This window comes from Bactrocera latifrons, unplaced genomic scaffold (genome assembly GCF_001853355.1).
Source record: "Bactrocera latifrons isolate USDA-ARS-PBARC rearing strain unplaced genomic scaffold, ASM185335v1 scaffold_444, whole genome shotgun sequence".
Taxonomy (NCBI): domain Eukaryota; kingdom Metazoa; phylum Arthropoda; class Insecta; order Diptera; family Tephritidae; genus Bactrocera; species Bactrocera latifrons.
In genome coordinates this window covers 35699-43061 of record NW_017537095.1, presented here as the reverse complement: position 1 = coordinate 43061, position 7363 = coordinate 35699, and the positions used below count along the sequence as shown (strand labels likewise).

Sequence of the window (7363 nt, the reverse complement as noted above, 5' to 3'; positions counted from 1 at the left end):
CATAGTTTTGCTTTCGTTTTTATTGTTATTTTTTACCATATAATTCATTTTCCCATTGGACACATCGATAAGTGCCTCAATTTTTTTAAGGAAATTGTATCCCAAAAGGAGATCCGATTCTAATCCCTCTATTTCATAAAAGATTTCCTCGACTCCAAATATGGTTATTGTGTGGTACAATTTGATAATGGAATAGCTATTCACGGTTTTTACTCGCTAATTACTGGCTAATTCGTTTTTATTATTATACACACCAGGCTTAATATAGCATGAAGTTGCTCCCGTGTCGACTAGAGATTTTGAGTTTTTATTTAATTTTAAGTCCTGTAATTTGAGGTAGGGGAGTTCGCCCCTCTTCGCCTAAAAAATGATTTTCATTCATATTATTAATTCTCTGATTTTTTTCTTGCGGGCGAAAGATATGATTACTTTCCCTTGGCCGCTTTACCCCGTGTGTCTCCTGATTTTGTCCTCTATGGGCCTGAATGTTTGTTTTTGGCTGTAAAAGTTTTATATATTGATTAAAATTGCTATTCCCTGGTTGTCCCTTCACACTAAAGTCTCTATTATGAATTCTGGATACAGATGGATCTATATCCATAGGAGTTAATTTCGGAAAAGTATAATGTATGTTGTTATGAGGCGGGTTACTCCGTTGAGGAAATCTTAAATTATTGTTTGTTTACATTGGCTTCGCCTTGTTTCTATCGTACATAAAATTTTGAGCGAACTGGGCTCTTTGATTGTTTGATTCGAGTTCCTGAGCTTTTGCTAAAGCGTCGGGTAAATCTTGTGGGTTTAGAGAGAATATTATGTCTCGTAAAGGGGTATTTAATCCTGTTATAAAAATTCATAAGGCATATTCATTTTATTTAATTCTTTTGTCAAGTCTGCGATATTTCCATGTGTCATAATTGTTTCGTTTATTAATAGCGTCAACTTGTTTTTAAATATTCTACAACCAACATTGCACCCTGCCTTAAGATGCTTAGTTCTTGTTCGATTATATGTATCGGACGTTTGTCCGCATATGCAAAGTCTAAACGACATAGAATTGCATCGAAATAGAGGACTCTTCCATGGTTTGTTAGTGCGTCATTTGCATCTTGAGTTATTTTATTTCTAAGTATTGTGAGTGCAGCAAAGTATTTTCTACTGCCCCTCACGTATAGGCTCATAGCGTTAAGTGCCGCCTCTCTCCAACTAACATATAGATTCATCCTACCAGTAAATTCAATTACGGATTTAACTACGTCTAATGATTCCTCACAGGCTATATTGTCATCTATCGTCTGTGTTACAAAATCGGTTGCAGTATTGGTATTGAGCACTATTTGTGAGCGTAATTGCTCTACTTAATCTATAGTCAGAGCGTCACCGTTAGCCATTTTGTCTAATTTTGAGATTTTTTTTTTTTGTTAATTATTTTTATATTGTGGTTATTTTCACCACAACCGTAACAATTTGAGATAAGTTTTTGTATTTATGAGTTTTTTTTTTTTGTGATCCCTTCTCGGAGGAGGTGCTTTCTTATTCTGGAGGGTCTGGTGTTCAGATTCGCAGAATTAAGCTTTATTATAAACCGGAGGGGGACCTTGCGGTGGTGAATCGCGGTTTCAACATATTTTTTTATATGGCTGGTCGAGCCTTTAACTATGGTTAAAGTTTATTTTTATTTATTTTTTATAAATCTCTGGAGGGTCCCATGGGTCTTGAATCGCAGAGAATTTTAATTTGTTATAAGCTGGAGGGTCTCCCCTAGGGTGGTGAATCGCAGCTTTTAATTATGTAATTTATTGGTTGTACAAACCATTATTTATAGTCTTTATTTCTTTGTTTTTTTTTTTTAGTTAGGGACATTTGTTAGTATCGTAATCGCCCTTACAAACGTCGCATTATGACAATTTTTTTTATTTAATATTTGGGCTATTTCCCATTTCTAATACATATATATTCTAAATATAGTTTCTTATATTTTAAACTTACAAATGTATTCTTTCGCTGTGTTTGTACTAATTCCTGCTAATGATGCTGTTGCTGCCACTGCTGTTGTTACCGCTGTTTCCTTTGTGATCGCTGCTGCCGCTCTTGACACTTCCACTGATGATTATTTTTGCAATTCAAGTCACTCTTTACGTTTTTAAAGTTTCTTATTTTGTTGATTAGTTATGTTTTAATTAATTATTTCAACTATGAGTTTTTAAATCAATTTTAAAATTTCTTGTTTTTATTATCCTGCGATTGTCACTTCGTGTTAAATTTTTATTATTTTAACTTCACAATTTTTGATAATGCAACTTTTTATAAGTTTAACTTCACAATTTTTGATAACGCAACTTTTTATAATTTAACTTCACAATTTTTGATAACACAACTTTTTATAATTTTTACTATACTAGGCACTTTTTGATTCGTGCCCCACGTTGGGCGCCAATTAATTCCCGCTAAGAGGGAATTATAATAAAAATATTTTACATCCGCGAACGCGCGGATAAAATAAAACACATATGGTTCGTGTGGATTGCCAGATACAAATCAATCTTTATTTCTGATTTACTAATATATATACATTTTTCAGTTATTTATTTAAAGTTAAAGCTAAAGCTGAAGTGTAAGCATCAGCTTGATTGAATCCAGAACAGGGTGTTAATTACAATATTAGCTGCACATCACAGCAAATTCCAGCAGAACGTTAAGTTCTGTTCTGTTCTGTTTTCTTTACGATTGTTATTGTTATGCCTTCTTGTGAGGGCGAGCGATATTGTCTTGATCATAATGGATTATTGGATTGAGAACGGAAAAAGCATATTGAATTCTTAAATAATCAAAAACGTTAATTAAGATTTTAAAGTGTAATTGCAAAATGCAAAGATTCAATTTTATTTACAGTTATGGTAAGGTTTCTATGCGGAGGCTATCGTTAACTTACACGTGACTTTAGACATAACAAATCAACAACCGGCCAGATATTCACCATGCGCCAAATCTTGGAAAAGACATGTGTAAGCAGAGCTGCCTTTATGTCGCGATGTCTGAATTTAGTACCTCCACAAAACTAATACGGCTGTTTAAACTGATGTTGAGCAACATCAAAAGCTTCTTCAGTAACAGGAAGGACCGCTCCGAGCCGTTCGATACCAAACGAGGTTTCGCGACTCGTTATCGTGCGACTTCTTCGACCTGCTGCTGGAAACAAAATCGAGCTGCAGAACTTAATACAGCAGGTACAATCTTTTATAAGAGTGCTGGCGTATGCCGATGATGTTGATATCAAGGATGCAAGGAAGACAAGGCAAAGCAAATGCGTCCGGCAGTGAATGATGGCAAGACGAAATATCTCCCGTCATCAAACAAACAGTCGCCGCAATCTCGACTTCGCTCTCACATCACTGTTGACAGTCACAATTTTGAAGTTGTAGATAATTTCATCTTTTTAGGAACCAGTATATACAGAACCAACAATGTCACCCTGGAAATCCAACGCAGTCGAAAAAAAAACCTTATAAATCACTCATTATTCCCGTCTTGCTATATGGTGTAGAGGCTTGGGCGATGAGATATTCGAGGACATTGACATAGTTCAGCGAATTAAAAGACAGCTTCTAGGTCATGTTGTCCGAATTAATGAAACCCCCCAGCTCTGAAAATATTCGACGCAGTACCCGACGCAGTGCCCGCCGCAGAGGAAGTTCTCCACTCCTTTGGTGTCTATGCCAGTAAAGAAGAAGAAGTAGTTATTCCGCTATTGTTTTATGTTAGATGTCGCATTTGGTGTGTTATGAATGCATTTGCGGCCCTGACAACGAAAATGTCTAGGCCAGTTTTTGTTGTGAAATATCTGACTGTTCGTCGAAAAAGAACTGCATTTTTCAGAAGCTATAAATCAATATAACACACGTTGCTTTTTTTTCTTATTTTTCTTGTTTTTGAAGTAGTAAAATTTCCACGTGATTACAAGGTGCGTTTCATAGTAAAATCAAGTAACCAAAAAAAAAAAGAAAGAAAACCAGAAAGAAAGAAATTCAAAGTAGTTACCTTCTGCTCCAATACCGCTTTTTGCACGGTTCAAAAACATATCGAACGAGTTTTACGAATTTTAGCTCGTTGGCCGGTAAGAAAGCCAGTATGCCAGTGCAAGCCTTTTGAATGGCCTATGCGTCTGTATAACGCTTTCCTTTCATGGGCAGATGCATTTTTCCGGAAAGAAGGAAGTCGCACCGTGCCATATCAGATGAATACGGGGACTGGTTAATTGTTAAAATGGGATTTTTGGTCAAATAATCGTCCTTCGAATGTTGGATTCTGAGCAATTTTTGGTCGTCTGTCAATTTGAACGGAACAAACCGTGCACACACCTTTCGTAAGCCCAAATGTTTGGTCAAAATGCGATAAATCGATGGTTTGTAAACTTTCAATTCCATTTCCATAAATTTCAATGATGATTTTTAATTAATTTACCCTCAGTTTGATGGAATTTCCGGTGATCACGGATTTTTATTAGCCCATCGTTATATCCTCGCGACCACTTTGGAAATGTTGAAACCACTGTGCACTCTTCTACGAGATAGGCAATCATCGCCATAAATTTGTTTCATCAATTGAAATTTTTCAGTAAAAGTTTTACTAATTTTAAAACAAAATTTAATGTTAGCTCATTGTTTGAAGCTCATTTTCGCATCGATAATACAAACATACTTACACTTAAAAAGCAATAACTTCGGCATTTCAAACTCCTTACGTACAGCTGCAAACGAAACCATTGGTTTTCGGAAAGTACAAAAAAAAATCAGCTGGTACGACGAGGAGTGCCGTGTCGCAGGGGAGAGAAAACAGGCTGCCTACCTCGTAACGTTACGATCGACCACAATACGTGCGTTAGGGGATAGATACCGTTGAAGAGGGAAGCGAGACGCATTTCCAGACAGAAAAAGAAAGAGGCCGAAATGTGTGAGTACGAAGCGCTTGATAAGCTGACCGACAGGGGTAAATGCAGGGGTAATGCAGTCCACCTCACAAATCTGCGCCAACTACCTTGAGATAAGCCCCCTCACCATTGCATATAAGCTTCTATCGAGCGTATTGTGTGAAAGATTAAAGCACACCATCAACAAAAATTGGACCTTTTCAGTGTGGCTTCAGGCCTGGAAAATCAACAACCGACCAGATAATCACCATGCTTCAAATCTTGGAAAAGACCCCTGAAAGGAGAATCGACACTCATCACCTCATTATCGATTTCAAAGCTGCTTTCGACAGCACGAAAAGGAGCTGCCTTTATGCCGCGATGTCTGAATTTGGTATCCTCGCAAAACTAATACGGCTGTGTAAACTGACGTTGAGCAACACCAAAAGCTCCGTCAGAATCGGGAAGGACCTCTCCGAGCCGTTCGATACCAATACGAGGTTTTAGACAAGGCGACTCCCTATCGTGCGACTTCTTCAACCTGCTTCTGGAGAAAATAATTCGATCTGCTGAACTAAATAGAGAAGGTACAATCTTCTATAATGGTGCACAGGTGCTGGCGTTTGCCAAAGATAAGATGATATCATCGGCCTAAACATGCATTTTTACTGTGGTTTAAACGCACAATTTTAATTTTTAGTCCTTACATACTTTTAAGAAAATTTGTATGAGAATTGCTTTAAAAAAATATTGGATAGATTTTTAGTTTGTGAACTTTTTTCAATGGTCTTTTTTTGACAGATCACGCGGGAGTCGTGTTAAGCTGTCATCTGATTTTTGTTCGGTATTGTTTGGCATTTCATCATGGAAAGACTTACGACTGAAACAACCTTTAAAACTCGTTCGTCCTTATTCGCTCAACTTATGCACAAAATAAGCCGCTTGACCTTCCCAAGCAACATGGCTTCGCTCTGTTGGCTCTTGAAAAGTTCCAAGAAGATTCAGGGTTTTCGAGCCAAATTTTTTTCACCGCTGAGGTCCATTTTTAGCTCAATGGAAATGTAAACAAGCAAAATTTCTGCATTTGAGACGAATAGTGACCTGACGAATAGTGATCCAGAAACGACGACCATGATAACCAAAATCGCATCAATCAATACAGTTATTGAGACAAAACTTCGGTTACCTATAGTTTCATGTTTTGGGTTGGTCGATTGACCATCAAAATGATATGATACCACACTGTTAGACTTTTATCTGTGGGGATGTAAAGTCTAAGGAAAACATCACGCATGTCATTCGCCTGTTGGCAGTGAAAATGGTCGAAATAGTCATGCAAGATTGGACACAAGAGATGGCTCATTTGAGATGTAGCCGTGGCCTACATTTGAAAGAGATAATTTTCAAAAAATAAGTGCCAAAGTATGTACTTTCGAATAATAATAAAAATTGTTAAAAATTTGAAGTTTAGGAACCGCGAAATGAGTCGCCCTTTATACAGATTTTAATGATAATATAAGCACAGATATCCGCTTTTAAAATCTTTATTCCATTAAAATATATTATTTTATATTTTCAGGGATGTAATCCAGCCCCAAAACTTGAATTCGATTCTTTAAACTCGCACGAAAATTGGCCATATGTTATGTCATGGAATGATGCCTTTGCTAATAATAAAAAAAACTGTGTAAATCAATATCAAGTAACAGAAGTTCGTTGGAACCCGTTATCAGGATTACTTTCCAATGAAACTCACATAACGTATACAATTGGAAGTGGAACTTGTCCCGAGACCTTACCCAATATATGCTCTAATTTCAGTGAATACACAACTGAAGAGATATATTGTAACGGTCCTTTAAAACCAGCTACCGAATATTACTTGGTGTTTCGATTTTTTACTAGATCTGGTTATAACGATGTAGCACTTTTGGAGTTTGCAACTGACTCTATTTTTCAACTGACGCTAATTATTATATGCATTTGCGGATGTTTACTACTATCATTAATTGCTGGCGTTTCGTATATTTGGATTTCTAAACGTATATTTTGGTAAGCTTTCGTTATTCGAGAAATATTATAAATGTACTGCTAAAGTTTCTTTTACTACATGGCGTAAATTTGTATGACAGCATCATTGGAATCCTCTGAACTCCTTGTTTTTGGTTTACCTTAAATCCTAGATATTCTTTTTGCCATTGTAAAGGTAATAACATAATACCACTCTCACAACAACTCTGATCTCTATAGGTAAACAGGTATAGTCGATTTTTACAAGCTCTCTTTAAGAGAATTTCTCCCAAGGAACACAGATATTTATTCTGTTGCAACATTTGTTTTTTCTACTAACGGTTCCATGTATCATCTAAAAATAATCGAAAAAGAGTTATGTATAGTACATATATAAATGATCAGGATAATTAAACAAGTTGAAATCCGATTGACTGCCTGTCCGTCCAT

At 36.4% G+C, this 7363-nt stretch overlaps 1 protein-coding gene across 1 annotated transcript in view; it reads left to right on the top strand.

Moving 5' to 3' along the window:
• LOC108972997 (neogenin-like) overlaps positions 1 to 6540 on the top strand; it is a gene marked incomplete at its 5' end in the record, with an annotated part of 165377 nt that extends 158837 nt beyond the window's left edge. Inside the window, one exon of the mRNA XM_018939982.1 lies at positions 6483 to 6540. The remainder of the gene's footprint in view (positions 1 to 6482) is intronic.
• Positions 6541 to 7363: the final 823 nt, after the last annotated feature.